Source organism: Cupressus sempervirens, chromosome 7 (assembly GCF_028749045.1).
Source record: "Cupressus sempervirens isolate cs-2001-9-10 chromosome 7, ASM2874904v1, whole genome shotgun sequence".
NCBI classification, from domain to species: domain Eukaryota; kingdom Viridiplantae; phylum Streptophyta; class Pinopsida; order Cupressales; family Cupressaceae; genus Cupressus; species Cupressus sempervirens.
Window position 1 is genome coordinate 416,309,163 of NC_143124.1, and position 18,748 is coordinate 416,327,910.

Consider the following 18,748-nt stretch of genomic DNA (forward strand, 5'->3'; position numbering starts at 1 on the left):
TCTCGACAACAAACACGATTTGGCATCAAAGATGGAGTAAAAAGAGGAATACATCTCCCTACAATACATACAAACATGCACAAAAAATCAAATTAAAATTTATATAATTACAAAGGCATGATATGTATACATGCATAAATTATTAGGTGAACAAACAATTGAAATTTTAACATGAACAAGAAAACTATAGATTTACCTGTGTAGATGGATTTATTTGATAATACTTAGACTACCTAGCATCGATCATGTCCACCAATATATCTAGATTTTTTTGGGCCTCATCTAGCTCCATATCTGTATGTACAGTAGCATGACTGGTGACAATCACACATCCTAATAATGACAATCCTAGTGAACTAATTAGATGAGATGGAATAGAAGTAGAATCATCAAATGTTAACAAGTCCATCCATCCTATGGTCAAAGGGCTAAAGTCAACATGATCAAGGCCTGCATTTGAACTCTGACCATGCCCTACACTAGATGAAGGGTTTGTACTAGTATGTATATATCCCTCTATAGAAAAAGAGTGGTTAGTAGGTGGATCATGATGTATACTACCACCATGACCATTACTTGATATATGAGAGGAATGTGGCTAAGGACCTTGGACACAATGTTAAACATATGATATGGGTATGCCAAGATACTCTGATATGAATTTATATGAATATAATAGATCCTTAGCAAGACTAGTCATATTATCTCATGCCAACACTCTAGTGAGACCATCTAAGTTAATTACTAAAGGGATGCCTACTACACTATACAAGTTTCCTACAAATAAAGCACCAAATGATCATCTAGAATGTTAATGAGACATCAAATACTAGCTAACTATGTTACTCGAAATAGATCTGATAACTATGGTAATCTCTTGAACTCCCTATATCACCCCCCACAACTAGGTGCTACACATAGCCTCATTAGCTGACAGACCTAATATAAGGGAAATAATAGGTATCCTCTCTCTGACAATAGACCTAAGTGTCAGTGGTGGATGACTTGGTTACCTATCAACTAGTCTACAATGCCCCTATCCTAAATGTGATGGTAAATCAATGAAGTTTAGCACCCTATCTAAGCAAACCTTAGCATAAAGTTGTTGTGCTGAATAAAGTGAAATTTAGTATTTATTTGGATAATGACCATGAGTAGCAAGGAAGCATTGGTATATAAGTGTAGCCATCTATGGATCTATACACTTAAGGGGAGAATACCCCTTTACATACTTTAGTAGAAGATAATGTGGGAAAAATTCCCTCTTCAATGTCTCTTTAGGCACTAAGCCATGGACCTACTATAGTGAAAGACCTAAAGAGACCTCTCAACTCTTACTATCAAGGAAAATCTATATAGTACATGTAGAATACGGAGCAAGATCATGAATCTCATCTCTAATATATATATGAGGCTCTGTAAGATGCTCTAACATGTACTACTATACACACTAGAGCATGTGCCACTAGCCAAGGATTCATGAAGTCTCTAAATCTCTTGGTTAGTGTGATCATTGAGCATATTGGGTGGGATAGGTTGCTAATCTGTGAAAATAGGCTATTGCTAGGGGGGGACAGGCTAATGTTTAGGGGGAATAGGAGATTGTTGCTGCTTGGGGAGGATAGGAGGTTGCTGCTCTAGAGGGATAGGAGGTTGTTGCTCGAGGGGATAGGAGGTTGTTGATCTACCATGTGGAGGTCAATGTATGTAGTATGCACATGTATATAATGTGTAAACATGAAATTTAAGATAAAATCTGACATGTTTAATAAACTTGAAATTTATCAAGTACAATGACATTTAAGAAACTAGAATTTTGTAAACATGAAATTAAACATATAATATGTGTAAACATGAAATGAACATAACATACAATACTACATGTGTGTTTTCAACGTCTTAAATTAAAATATGGCATTTAATAAACTTGAAGTTTATTGTACTTGATGACATTTTAGAAACTAGAATTTCATAAACATGAAATTAAATCGTATGTGTTTAAACATGAAAATGAACATAACATGTACATGTGTACATTGTGTGTTTTACTTCCTAAAAGTTTCAAATTTAAATGTTATATGTATGCATATATATGTTCACCCTAACATTTAAGCTTAATATTTACCCAATAAAACCCTAATATGAACCGTGATAAAAGCCTAATCTAAACTCCATGAAAATTGTAATCAAAACCCTATTCTTAGAAGCTTAATTATAGTCCAAATGTAATTCTAATCAGGTAACCTAAACACCCAATCTAGAACCCTAACCATTATTTTAATTCTTTATTAATTTTCATATCATTTGTGTGTGCGACAACCTCATAAAATTGTTTTAGTTTAATCTAGATGGAGTCTCAATTGTAGGAGTTGATAAAATCCAACTTCACAATGTGCCAAGATCACCTGCATGCAAATAGCTTACTAAAGATAAACCAAAGGAACAAGAGCTTGAAGAAAACAATGCAAGAGAAAATATTTCACAATAAGAAAATAAAATTGCTATGTGAATGAATGAATTTACAATGAGAGAGAGATTGAATATTAAGGCCTCAAGGAAGCTTGTAGAACAAGTTGGAAAGTGCTAGAAGATAAGGTTGACAACTAAGCATACTTCCACAAAAAAGTGAAATACACTGGATGAGAACAAACTCTCGTGTTGTCAACAACTCATCAACCACAACTATTAACTAATGCATTAACCTAAGTAAACTTAAGTAATAGAATAAATAAATATTTACTCTAACATTGATCACATGGGTGGACTACCTGATACATAACTAGGTTAAATATAGAACCAGAGCCAAGACAAAACACAAAGCCAAGAAAAAAAAAACCATGTGATAGGACCAGAGCCAAGACCATATTATAGGACTAGAGCCAAGATAAAACACAAAGCTAGAAGTAGACTTCTGATCATCAGCAGCATTGGCCTAATCTAAGTCAATGTAGCCAACAAGGTGTGGAGTCCCCATGGTGTAATGAATGTCATACATGAGTGCTCCCTAAATGTATCTCAAAATACACCCGACAGCTTGCCAATGACTCTCATGAGGGTCCTGTGAAAACTGAGAGACAAGACCAACTACAAAGGAGAGATTAGGATGAGTGTGTGTCAAGTACAACAAGTTTCCAACCAACTATCGATACAGTAGCATCTACAAAAGGAAAAGAGTGAGAGGTAGACAAAGTGACACCTGACTAAAAAGGTGTGGGAGCAAACTTGCAATCAAGCATGTCAAAGCAATGAAGCATGCCAAGAACATACTTCTACTAATACACAAAAGTCCTAGTAGAGGATTGAACAATCTAAAGACCAAGAAAATAGTGTAGCAAACCAAGATCGATCATCTCAAACTAGTCCATCAATTCATGCTTAACATCCTGAAGCATAGATGATGAGCTACCTATGAGGATAAGATCATCAACATATAGAACAAGAATCAAAATCTCATCTCCAAGACATTGAATGTACACTGTGGGATTGGAATGGTAGTGAGTGAAGCCCGTAGAAAGCATAAAATAGTTCATCTTCTCATACCAAGCCCTAGGGGCTTGCTTGAGACCATACAATGATCATCAAAGTCTGCAAACCAAGGAGGAATCCTACACAAATCCTAAAGGCTGCTCTATATAAATCTCCTCAGTTATATCACCATGTAGAAAGGCACTCTTCACATCCATCTAATAAATAGGCTATCCCTATGAAGCTACAAGGGATAAGACAAGGCAGATAGAATTCATCTTGGTGATAGGGGAAAATGTCTCAATTTGGTCAATACCCTCAACCTATGAAAAACCCTTCACAACAATACGAGCCTTATGCTTATCAATCGAACTATCATCAGTATACTTAGTATGATAGATCCATTTGGATCACACTAGCTTTCTCCCCTTAGGAAGAGGACAAAGATCCTATGTGTGATTCTTCATCAAATAAGAATATTCATCCTCTATTGCACTATCCCATTCAAACTATCCTATCACTTTTGCAAATGTCTAAGGATCATCACTGATAGCATGACTAAGAAGACTAGAACCCACAGTATGAGTGTGACGAGAAGTTTAAGGGTCACTGGCTAGATATCCTGCAACCTCAACTATAGCTTGAGCCCTTTTAGGCATCTGGGTAGGATCCTATAGTAGAGGTAAATGGTGATCACCATGATCATCATCCTCATCATCTATGAAAAAAACTAGAAAAGAGGAGGGAGTAGTGGGAGGTGAAGTAGGAATTGGAGGTGAGGTATGAACTACAGGAGGGCTCTCATCAAACTAGAAATCCTGTTGAAATAGGACCTCTTTGGAATCAGGATCAAACAACCTGTAAGCCTTACCATCCTTGTAGTATCCAATAGAAATGAGTGGTTGATTGTTTCATTCCATTGCTTTCCTTTGTGTATTAGGTATAAATAGCCATGTTACACTCCCAAAAACTCAAAATGATGATACATCATGCTTGACATGAGACCAAGCCTCCTTAGGAGTCATATGTCAAACTACCTTGTGAGGCATTTGATTCTAAATATAGTTGGCACAATTGATTGCCTCTACCCAAAAACATGAATCCATGGACCTGGATTGAATCATACAATTAGCCATCTCTTGAAGTGTTTTGTTCTTTCTCTCAGCCACACCATTCTATTGAGGAGTGTAGGGCACTGAAAAATGACGCTAAAGACCATGCTTAAAACAAAAACCTTTGAAAGCTTGGTTTGCGTACTCCCCCCCATTGTTCATGCATATCCATCGAATGGAAAGACCAGACTACTTCTCTACAAATGCCTTAAAGATTTGACATGAATTAAAGACATCAAAATTGTACTTGAGACAGTACACCCATGTGCATCTGGAGAAGTCATCAATGAATGTAAGCACATATCTAGCACCTGAAAAAGGAGTAGGAAATGGCATGAGGTCACTATGAATCAACTTCAACTCCAAAGGTGTTAAAGCATGAGTGACTCGTCCATGTGGAAAAGAATCCCTATGTTGTTTGCCAAGTGCACAACCATGACAAACACCATGTGGAAAAGAAATCTGGCGAAGCCCAAAAAAAAATGCCTAAGTGCTCATCTGTTAAAGATATTTGTCATTGACATGCTCAAAATGTTCATGCCAAAGTTTGCTTATTGAATCTGCATGTGGAACTAAACATGAACCTGTGTCATCAGAAGACTCAAATCCATCAAATCTATAGAGGTAAGATGTAGAGTCAACACTCCCAATAGCCACTATCATCTTAGAATCATCTAAGTCTTAGATAACCACATCATGTGGTGAGAACTCAACTATCTTACCAAAGCCAAAGTGGCAAATCTAATAGATAGACAATAGGTTCATTGAAATGTTAGGGACACAAAGAACATTCTGAAGAGAGCCCCCAGCTAGTGCAATAGAACCAGAACCTAGAACTAAAAGTTGTGATGATTTCGCAATAGCAATCTATTTGGTAGCACAAAGAGCAAGTAAAGTAAGCAACTTACAAGTGTTTTTCATATGGTGAGAGGTGCTAGAATCAAGAATCCATTTAGGCCCTAAAGTCATAGCTCGAGTAGAAAGAGCATGGCCTTTCCTTGCAGGGGGGGATGAACACTTAGGGGGTGAAATATGATGCTCCTTCATGGCTTCCTCTAAAGCCTCCAAATGCTTCCAACACCTAGAAATGAGATGTCCATAATTGCCACAAAAATTGTAGGTCTCACTAGATTTCTTCTTGGTCTTGGAGGTAGACTCAATAGACTTTGAAGAATTTTTACCCTTTGGAGGGTTTTCTAGAGGATTAGCTAGAGGATTAGGATCAGATTTTGATGTATCTTTATTCAATTTTCCTTTCTTCTTTGATTTCCCCTTAGAAATTTTAGCAACCAATGCTTGGTTGGAAGAGCCAGAGGCATCCACCTATTGGATCTTTGCCTATTCCTATGTTAACCAATCACAAAATGTCTCAAATGTAGGCATCCTATGTCTATCACCAAGGGCATCCATAGTGGAGTAGAAAGTAGAAGAAAAAAATCTAATACTATTCCCGCAACTTTGAGAGTATCAAAAAAAATGCAGTCATCATCTGTTTTGATTTTCCCACATCCTTGTAAACCTAGATGTACAAATTTGAACTTCATCAAGAAATCATCAATGGTGGGAAAACTGGCTAGTGACAAAGAAGTTAACACTGCATCAAGTTGAAGTGCCCAAAACTCATTCACTATGCCAAACACAGTCTAAAATTTGAGCCAATAAGCCTGTGGAGTGATCAAACCATCCAAGTGAAATAGTAGACTATCTAAAATGTTTAGTGCAATCAATCCTCAATCCCAAGGCCTCATCCATTTTGTTCTTGTACTTAAGAACCTCAAAAGGGCATGTAAGAATAGGTTAATTCTCATCCAAACATGACCATAAGCCCCTTGACATAAGAAGCCTAGTCATTTGTGCCTTATAGGTGTGATAGTTTTGTGGCATGAGATGGGTCACAAATGGATCTGCCATTGAGAGAAGAAGATAGAAGTAGAAGGGTTTTATTCTGAATTAAATTATAGAAAAGAAAATACCCCTCCACAATAGATAATGATATCCCTCAAATACCACAAAAAAAATCTATGGAAAGTAAGAAAAATTGAAAATGAACTTGGATTTCAGATGTAGAGGAGGAAACAAAAGCCTCTATTTTGACACAAAAAATTGAAGCTCAAGCAAACTCAAAATATGATGAAACCAACACCATTGTCTTTGTCTCTAAGTCAACTTTCTGGCACTTCTTTTTTATTGGAAAAATACCTCTGTATGCTCAAGTTATGGCCAAAAAACTAACTACTACTCAGAAAAAAAACCTTACTAGAACAATATAGTCACAAAAAAAATTTGACGGTCATATGGCTATCAACTGGATGTTATCGGTAAAAAATTCTAGATGCCAATTTGCTAATGTTAGTAGCTAGAAAATGACATCACCTAGCCAAAAAATGATGTCAGCATAGGGTTATTCGATGATGATGTCAGTGGCTAGAAAAAGTGATGTGGCACCCAAAAGATGACATTAGAGGATTGTTTTCTGATGTAGGATGGTCATAGACTAATGCCAACCACTGGAGTAGTGATAGGTAGTGGTCTACTGGCGGTGGTGGTCCACTAGTGGTAGTGGCACCTAGGAGGAGAACCCAACAGTGTAGCAGCCACACCACTGGCAAAGGTGGAGAGAGGGTTGTGTGCAAGTGGTGGTTGGGGCTGGGCATCACATGGGTGGTATAGCTAGCTTCAGCGAGGCATGTGTTAGATTGTGGTGACTGATCAGGAAAGTAATGTACATACTTCATAAATAGTGGGGTTTGGGGCATCGCCCCGGAAAATTTTTTTTTTGGAAGTAGCCGACATGGTAGCCGACATATTATGGCCGACATATGGCCGACATGTTATAACCCTAAAGCGGTTTAATACTTGTATAAAAAGGGCTTAGGGTTGGGTATTTTTTATGTGTGGTGATACGAAATTGGTTCTTGCGACGGTATTGAGCTGTAAGGGATTACGGATTGTAATCAGGTTGTAATCACTGGATTGTAATAAGATCGGACTTGCTGTTTGGTGGACATAGCCCAAGGATTGGGTGAACCACGTTAAATCTTGGTGCCTTGTGTTCATTTCTGTGTGTTCTATTATTTTTTGTTATTGGTTATATTTGCATGTAGTTTTTTATTTTTGTCCGTGGTTTATCCTAACAGCATGGGTGGTATGCGAGTGGCCCCATGGTGGGAGTTTGTGTCTCCAAATTGCGGCTTCAAAAATATTTCAACCAAGAAGTAGAAGGGAGGTTTTGATACCATTTAGGAGTTAATAAAATCCAACTTCACAATGCGCCAAGATCTTCTACATACAAATAGCTTGCTGAAGAGAAACCAAAGCAGCAAGAGCTCAAAGAAAACAATGTAAGAAGAAATATTTCACAATAGGAAAATGAAATTTCTATGTGAATGAATGAATTTATAATGAGAGAGAGAGATAGAGAGAGAGAGAGAGAGAGAGAGAGAGAGAGAGAGAGAATATAAAGGCCTTAAGGAAGCTTGTAGAACAAGCTTGAAAGTGCTAAAAGATAAGGTTGGTAGCTAAGCATACTTCCACAAAAAGGTGGAATACACTAAAAGGGAACAAACTCTCGTGTTGTCAACAACTCATCAACTACAACTATTAACTAATGCATTAACCTAAGTAAACTTAAGTAATAGAATAAATAATTAATAAATAATTATTTACTCTAACAACGATCACATGGGTGGACTACCTAACACATAACTAGGTTAAATATAGAACTAGATTCACTATATAATTTAATAGGTATATTGTCACAATCATGGCTAAGGTTACTAGGGAAATAAGTAGGACTATGGTTAGAGTTAGAATTAGAGTTAGGTTTAGAGTTAATTTTAGGGTTGGGCCTAAAGTTAAAACATTAGGGTTAGGTTAAGACTTATTATTGGGGTTATAGTTAGGTTTAGACTTATAAAATTAGTAGTACATATTGTTCTTGTTGCATGTTCCTCATAGCATAAATTAATTTGATTAGGATTGGCATTCTAGGTTAATGTTATATCATAATTATGGTTTATATTATGGTTCTAAGATTAATTTTAGGGTTAGGGTTTAGTATTAAGATTGAGTTTAAGGTAATTATTAGGGTTTAATCATGATAAATTTTCATGAACTTAGGGTTAGGAAAATATTTAGGGCTAGGGTTAAGAGTATGTGTTCAAATATAGTTTTCTATGTCAAGTAAGCTATAATGGTTAGGGTTAGGGTTAGTGTTATAATTGTGTTTATATAGTCGAATCATTAGTGTTTAATATCAGTGTGAGACTTACGTAAGCATTACGAGTAGAATTATGATTAGGTTTAGGATTTAGTGTTAAATGTTGAGTAAGTTAATATTATTAGGGTTAGGGTTTAGTATTAGGATTAAGGTTTATGTTATGGTTATAGTTACATGGTTAGGCTTAGGATAAGGATTGTGGTTAGAATTTAGAGCTATCTCATTAGAATCATGATCAATGTTAGGGTTAGTATAATATTTAGGGTTATTGCAAATCTAGATTAAAGATTTTATTTAGGATTCATATTAGGGTTTTTTAGGGTTAAGAAGTGAGGATTTTTCTATTAAATTTTATATTTAGTATTCACATCATGGTTAGGTTTAGGGATAATTTTTGGGTTAAAGTGACATAACTTTAGTTTGAAAGGTTTATGTTTAGGGTCATAATGAAGTTAGAGAAATAGTTATATAATTATGGTTATGCATAACCTTCATGACTAAGATTAAACAAGTAGGATTATAGTTACGATTTAGATTTTATGGTTATGGTTAGAATCATGGTCAATTCTAGGTTAAATATATAATGTTTAGAGTTAAGATTACAATTAAATTTATATGAGGGTTAGCATTGTGTTAGACAACATTTAGGGTTAGGATTGTGGTTAAATTTATTTATTAGATTAATTTTTAGACAAGGTTTAATTAGACTTAAGATTAGGGTGAGGACAAGAGTGAAGTTTATATTGGAACTAATGTTAGGGTTAGTTCATTGAAGTTATTATTAGGGGTAAGGTGAAGATTTAAACACACACACACACACACACACACACACACACACACACACACACATGTATATATATGAATTTAAATTTTAATATAGTACAATATGTATGTATTGTGTGTATGTGTGTATATTTATATGCATATATATGTATATGTACATATGCATGTGCATGTATATATATATGCATATATATGCATATACACATGTACATGATATGTTTATAACATATATATATATACATATATATATATATATATATATATATATATATATATATATATATGTATGTATATATATGTATGTATGTATGTATATATATATATATGTATGTATATATATACATATATACAATATATATATACATACATATATATATATACATATATATATATACATATATATATATATATATATACATACATGATATATGTGTCAGTACAAGAAGTTAGGTCTCACTTTTGGCCAAAAAGTGGAAGTGTTTTTCCTGTTTTTGAAATATATTGTCAATTGATGCCAAAATTTGAGCCATTTAAAGATTAAATATAAAAAACTTTAGAAATAAAAATTGTAGCGCCTGGAATCTTCTTTTTTAATATGTAATCTATTTTTATGCCCATATGATAGATTTTTTTTGGTGTGGATCTTTAGAGAACACTTTTTCAAAATGTCTATTTTAGGACCATAACATGCTTGTGTACAAACACCATAATTTGACACAACTAAATAATTTTTTGTTAATCCTTTTAAACAAAGTTATCTGACACACCAAAGATTGATAAGAATAATTTTCTTGAATTTTTTAATGATTTTTTTTCTTTTATTAATTTTTAATTGACAATTTAGCTAATTCCTAAAACCTTTCATGTACAGATGCCATAATTTAATCAAACAAAAAAAAAAAGATTTTTTTTTTTAACTTCAAAAGAATTATGTGAGGATTGATGACATGTAAATTAATTTACAAAATATGAAAAATTTAAAAAGTTATTAAAGATTTAGTGAATATTACTATTTAGTGTTTAAGAGATACTTTTGATTAATCAATAATGGAAAAATAGAAAATGAACTCATAACATATAAAATTTATATTTTTGAAATTAGAATAGTAAGACCTATAATGGGTTTTTGCTTTATCAAAAAATTCAATGGGGACAACCGTATAAAAATTACAATAATCCCTGAAATTGTCGATTAAATGCCTTAGTCAAAAATTGGTTCATAAAGGCATGGGCTTGGTGGGACCAAGCCTATGCCATGCCTTTCCCCAAGTCAAAACCCAATGCAAATTCACACCCATCTCAAATTCTCACCCATGGCACTAGAAAAGGGCACTCAATTTGCAATTCAAAAATTAGGTGCCTGATTTGAATTTAGCCATTAACCAAATCGAGCAACCTATTTTAAACAATCAGGTACCTAATTGTAATGTACCATTTGAGCCCCAAAAGATGCCCAATAGAGCATTTTTCAATGATTGTAATGATTGAATGATAATTTTAAATTGCAATAGCAAATTTCTGTCAATTATTTTTTTTCATGTCTTCTTCTATAATTTGCAAGTTGTTGATTCGAATTCAAAACTTGTGCAAACATGGGATCAAAACAATGAAGAAAGAAGAAAATAAAAGTTCTAAAAAATGACGAGATTGCAACAAATAAAGAGAACAAAGCACAACATCAATGAGAGAGAAGACAAAGAATTAGACAGTTGAGAAATGTTTTTGAGGAGAAAGACATTAAGGATACCATGATGGATGAAGTGGCTGAAGAAGAGAACCCAAAATAAGGAGATTCAGGTGCACATTCTAGTCAAACATTCAATACACTGTGTCTCCAAAGCATCGAGTTTTTTCTCATGATGAAATTGATAATATTTTATAAGATATGATTTAAATGATTTATATTTTTTCATGAGAATAGATTGTCAAATGATCATGCACAAAAAAATTCAATGAAAATACATGCCCCAAAAGAAATACCAAGAAAAAATGAAAATGAGATTCAAATTCCAAATAACAGTGAAAATAAAAGGCCAATTGAAAATAGCAATGGTATCAATGTAGACATGGAAACTCCAATTACTAAACAAAAATGTCAGAATGATACTAAAGTGCGTAAACATAATTTTCATTTTCCTAATGATGTGCTTGATAATCTTGAGGGATTGGTTTTGTGGAGACAAATTAGGACACATGCTAATAGATTATATAGACAATTTTTATAATAAGAAATTTGAGTTTCAATGTTAGTTGATATTGCAACTAATTAAAATGTCTGAAATGCAAAAAGTAATAAAAAGGTTAGGAATGTATGAAAAAGACAAGAACAAAAATGAGTCTTTAAAACAAGTTGTATCTATTATTGCTAGTGCCTTTGATGTGATAAAAAAGAGAAGTCTCTTTAAAGATAAGAATTTAGCATGATGAGTGATAACAATAGCTTTACTTAACAAATCAATAGACAAAAGATTGATTAGTAACATAAGTGGATATCTTAATGTGAATCGTAAGACTTAAGAAAGAGCTATAAAGAGAAGGGTTAACATTGAATGTGATCTAGCAAATATTTTGTGGACTTCTAGTGGTAGACTCCCGAGATGTGATATGAAACTTGCTAGTGACGTAAAAAATTTGGTTGAAATTTTTTGAATATCACCTAATTAAAGAGATGTTCTTAAATTCAGAGTTGGCAGAAAAATACGTGATCCACATCCTAAACACCTTTTGGACATGACATAAACTGAATTGTTCAAAAAAATTGTAGATGGTAAGGTGTTAACTATTACCATTAGTCAAAGATCTTTTGAAAAGTGTAAACCATGGTATGTAAGGATTAACAAGGAAAGAATCACGTGCCATTGTAAAACTCATGTTCTATTCCATTACCATTATGATGTATTTCAATCTATATGTGGTACCATGCATAGTAAAGAAATGTTGCAGGAATATGGTATAAAAATACCACCTCAAACTATAAAGGATTTCATATCAGGTTTGTTTTGTAAGCCACCTAATGATCAATACTTTCTTTTCAATTCATGTCTTTCTAGTACATGTGATATGTGTGGAAATCTTTCCTTGTTAGAGGAATGTTTGCATGAAAATGCTTTGACTACTTTTGGACAATAATTAATTGATGTAAAAAGATTCAAAACTATTGAATATCCATTAAAGGATGGGAAGATTGGAAGAAAGTGTGATCTAGTTATAGATATGGTTAGTTGTCATGCATTATGGATGAGTTTAAAAGTGTGATCATACTAAAATATGGTAAACACTCTCAATATGCTAGATGGCTTGATGAACAATTTTTCATATGTAGGAATACATTTCCAATTGGTACTATACTTTCACTTGGTGACTTTGCAGAGAACTACACACTTGCACTACAAGATGAAGTACAACCACAATATTACAATTCAGTGCAATTACTAATTTATGTTCATATAGTTTATAGGCATACACCTGATAGTACAAAGGAGGATCAAAAAATATTGAGAGAGTACCATTTCTATATGAGTGATAATAAACTTCATTCATCTAATTTTGTCTTACATTGTTTCAAGGTCTTTTATGATAATTTAAAAGAGAGACAGATTCAAATGACACAACATTGGATATGGTCAGATAATTGTACAGGATAATTCAAGAATGCTAGAATGTTCTATTGGTTGAGTAGGACACATAGGAAAATTAATATCCAACATGTGTGGAGTTTTTTTGAGGTTGGACATGGTAAAGGAGAACATGATGGTGTTGGTGCATGTGTGAAGAGATCCCTTAGTAGAGAGAAATTAAAATTTGAGGGAAAAGCCAAATTCAAAAATATACATGAGATTCTCAAATCATGTAACAAATATTTATACACATGATCAAGTTAGAACTCTACAATCAAAAATTTATTCTGCTTAGTTGAAGAGAAGAGTATCCTTTCAAGATATGATTATAACACAATTAGTGTGTTAGCTAAATGGAATTCATTTAGGAGTTTAGATTCTAACACTTGGACTATATGGACTAGGGAGCTTGCTTTTTTTTGTCAGTTTTGTCTTGCAGGTGAATGTGAAGAATGTGAGAATACAAAATGGTTTGAAGATTGGAAAAAAAAATCATTAGCACCTACTGACACACATTTTCAAGATGATATAGTAAATTAAGTCCATAATGTTACTTTTGCATCAGAAGACTATGGTTGTATTTCAAACCTCATACAACCTAATATGCATAATTTAATAAAAAAAAATTGAGATCATGCTTTAATTTATATTATTTATTTATGTACATGTCATTAATATAATTCAAGTACATATCTTTAATATATTATTTATAGATGTACACGTGTGATTAAAGTGTTTATGTACTTTATCTTATCTTGTAGGACATGCTTATGCTATTATTGCACCTAATAATAATGATGAATAGACTGAGTATTGGCTAGCTAGATGTGTAGAACCTAAGAAAAAATAGGCATGTCATCAAGTAGATGATGATTGTTTTGAGTATCCAATTGCATATTTCGTTGTAGCTCGCACATAGCTATGTACATACCTAACACGAAGAAATGGTGTACCAACATTTGAAGACTACCAATCTAAAAAGAAGATTTTATGCTATTCTCATTTGGTTGTGGCAATGAATATCAAATTAGAAAGATACAAATGGAGACCTAGCAATAAGGTATTTTGGACAATTTCAATGGATGAGCACAAGCCAATAATAGTATAGTACATTCTTAATTGAAATGGGTTTCAAAATCTAGCTTGCAAATAAATTAAATATTCACTACATAATAGAAATAATACTAGATGAGATGGGTGTCAGTCTATGATAGGAGGAGGTGTGCTATGAAAGCTACCAAATGTGGCAGTGGTGAGGTCCTATAATTTACAATACATAAATTTTTAAAATATTATAAAGAGCATAATGAACTATGTATGTACATAGATCACAATACTGACCTCAAAGGATGATGTATGTACCTCTATCTAGATTAGTCCTATACTCTCAGCAACACTCATGGTGACATAGTCCTAAAATTATGGATACATAAACCTTGAGTCAAAATTATATATACATGAATTACAAAGTACATAAACTAAAAGTACATTATTTAAACTACATTTTTTATAAACTATAAAAACCTATATATATCATACCTACGTATTAGCCAATGTCATAGATGTGTCTAAAGATATGTTACAATGATTATCATCGACATGTCTCAAATGGTCAAAAGATGGAGTCAAAAATAAACTATATTGAGGCCTATATAGATAAGTATGATCCATCTCTTGTTTGTTAAACCAAAATACATAAAATTATACATGAATCAAAGTTGAAGATTATAAGTTGATAATAATGTCTACATAAAAATAGAATAATTTATTATTCTTGAATCAAAAGTTCATATCATAGGTATTTGAAGTTGTGCCTCAGTGGTCAATGGATCGGGACCTGTATAAACATCAAATTGTATAGTAGATGATAATTCCTACAAAATTAGATAAAAATAACATATGAGCACATTCTATTAATTCAAGTTTGAATGTACATTATTTATAGTGTAATTCAAAGTCCATATAATATGAAGGATGCCAACATCTGTAGGTCTCAAAAAAAGACTATACTACCTCCTAGGAGGAATGGTATCATCCATCCTCAATTATTTCAAAATCAAGATACATTAATATGGTTAATACAATTACACATGTATGTAGAAAGTAAATAATTATGTACTTTATTTAAATTTTAATTAAAATCTTATCTGCTACTCCTAACTATCTTTGGGCTCTCCATGCAGAAGGTCAACAAATGATGACACATCAATATCAACTTTTACCATCACCATGAGAAAGGTATGTGTCATCATAAAAATCAGCACCCTCAACATAATGGTCATCATGTGTTGCATCAACATCACTCTAGGAGCCTCTACATATATCTCCACAACTAGTACAAATGTGTCCAAGTGGATGAATATCCCTCCCCTGCATCCATTGCTCTACTAAATTGCCTAAAAAGCACTCAATGAAGTAAGAGTAGATGACACTACTCGATGATGGTGTGGCACTAGAACAACTAGTGTAGAAAGAGGTACAAAAGGGTAAGGTTGTATGTGATTCCTCGTATTATCACTTAGCTTTGACCCAGGCCTATCTTGAGGCATCCCTCCACCAACCCCCTGAAATGATCTAATATCAAAATAATTGGATTTCAAACCCAATTCAAATTCAACCCATAGTTTTCAAAGAAAGTACATGGGCAGCTCATGATTTGTGTGTGGTGGATGGTCAAATACCATCCACCACCACTCTGAAAAGTGTGCTAATATATGCAGATCCATGCACCATCTAATAGAAATGTGAGTCTTCTTCTCACTAATCTAAAGAACCATCTTAGGGTTTATAAATTATCTTGTAAAATGGCCTTTATTTATTTTGAGCTAATAGACCTCTCTATAGGAAAGGCCATCAGAATAAAAGGCATGCATGTTTTGCCTCCATAATCTAAAGCTATCATTGTCACAATCCAAGTGCTGGATAGAGTGTACAATGCCTTCCATACTATTTGTAAGGTGAAGTAGGTAGGGGGGGGAGTGGGGAATCACACTTAATGGTCTAAATATCATGCATGAGGTCATGAAGGTTGCACCTCATGCTCTCCCTCAGATCCTCTATAGTAGGTGTTGGAGGAGGAAAGGGTGATCATAGAGGTGGGGGTGGAGGTGGAGGTGGAGATGGAGGGGGCGGAGGTGGAGGTGGGATGGGGATAGGTCCATCAAATATAATCTACATATATGTTTAAACAACATAAAAAATCACAAAATTACTATTTAATAAAATAAATCTAAATATCAATTATATAAATGCATAGATCTTTAAAACCATATCAATTATATAAATAAAGTTAAACACTTAAGTAAACTTTAATGTTAAGGCTAATTGAACATTATACCAAATTTAAGCCTAATCATAAAATAATACTCCAAAAAACTATATTAATAAATCAACTTAAATGTGAATTCTAAAAATATTTTATATTTATGTTTATGATTATGCCTTAGCAAAATTTACGATCAAGGGTCAATATTAAAACAATTAGGATTTAACATATAAATAAGATTGTGGTTTGGGTTAGGATTTAGGGTAATCCATTTACAATTAGGGTAGAGTAATTAGCATTATGATTGAGGCACAAAATATAAGATTTAGGATTAGCATTACGATTAGGGTACGAAATATAAGAGTAATTAGAATTTATGATTGAGATTAAAGTTAGAATAAGTGTTGAAAAATTAGGATTACAATTAGGGTTTACAAATTTTAGGATCACATGCTAGCTTTAAGGATTATGATTTTTAATTATGGTTAAGATTGGGATAATTTAGTATTTAGTAATTTAGATTTTAGCATTTAGGGGAATTATTGAGCAATTAGGGTCTACCATTTATAATCATGGTTTGACATTTAGAAAAAGGGCAAGGGTAAAGATTGTGGTATGGGTTTACACCATTAAATTAGAAATATGATTATTATTATATGGTATGCATTTTCTAGGAAATTTAATATGAGTGTTTAACATTTATATTTAAATGTTTAGGATTGTGCTTTAAAGCATTTACGATTAAGGTTTAATATTAAAACAATTAGGATTTAACATAAATAAGATTGTGGTTTGGGTTAGGATTTAGGGTTACCCATTTAAAATTAGGGTACAAAGTAATTAAGATTATGATTAGGGCACAAAATATACCATAAATTAATTTACCATAAAGCTTAATATACCATTTTAAGCTTAATTTATGATTTGGATACCATAAATTAATTGTCAAAATATACCATAATTTTTTTAATTACCATAAAGCTTAATATACCATAAGGTTTAATATTAAAACAATTAGGATTTAACATAAGTAAGATTGTGGTTTGGGTTAGGATTTAGGGTTATCAATTTAGAATTAAGGTAGAGTAATTAACATTATGATTGGGGCACAAACCATACCATAAATTAATTCAATTACCATAAAGCTTATGATTTGGATACCATAAATTAATTTACCATAAAGCTTAGTATACCATTTAAAGCTTAATTCATGATTAGGATACCATAAATTAATTGTCAAAATATACCTTAAATTAATTTAATTACCATAAAGCTTAATATACCATAAGGTTTAATATTAAAAAATAGGATTTAACATAAATATGATTGTGGTTTGGGTTAGGATTTAGGAACCATCAATTTAGAATTTTAGGGTAGAGTAATTAACATTATGATTGGGGCACAAAATATACCATAAATTAATTTAATTACCATAAAGCTTAATATAGCATAACATTTAGTATTAAAATAATTAGGATTATGGTTAAGGTTGGGATAATTTAGTGTTTAGTAATTTAGATTTTAGCATTTAGGGCAATTATTGAGAAATTAGGGTCTACCATTTATAATTATAGTTTGGCATTTCGAATTAGGGCTAGGGTAAAGATTATGGCATGAGTTTACACCATTTAATTACAAATATGATTAGGATTATGGTATGTATTTTTTAGGAAATTTAATATGAGTGTTTAACATTTAAATTTAAATATTTAGGATTATGCTTTAGCATTTATGATTAAGGTTCAATATTAAAACAACTAGGATTTAACATAAACAATATTATGGTTTGGGTTAGGATTTAGGGTTATCCATTTAGAATAAGGGTAGAGTAAGTTTTAACATTAAATAATTGGGGCACAAAATATGAGATTTAGGATTACGGCTACTATTTCAAGACTTATTGTGTTTAAGATTAGGCAATAGAATTTTGAATCATGGTTTAGGTTTTGATTTTGGATTGAAATGGATGATAATTTAAGATTATATAGTTTAACACTTATAATTCTAGTGTTTAGAAATTAGGATTAGAATTAGGGTTTACATTTTAGGATCATATGCTAGCTTTAATGATTACTATTTTTAATTATGGTTAGGATTAAGATTACATTCCATTATGGTTACTATTATGGTTACTTAGCTAAGGATCAAGTGTCAGGTTTAAGATTTGAAGTTACAGTTAGAATTAGGGATTAACATTTAGGATTAAGTTTATTAATGATTAGGGTTAGGTTTCTCAATTTTAATTATATGATGGTTAAAATTTTAACCAATGTTAGGGTTAGGCTTA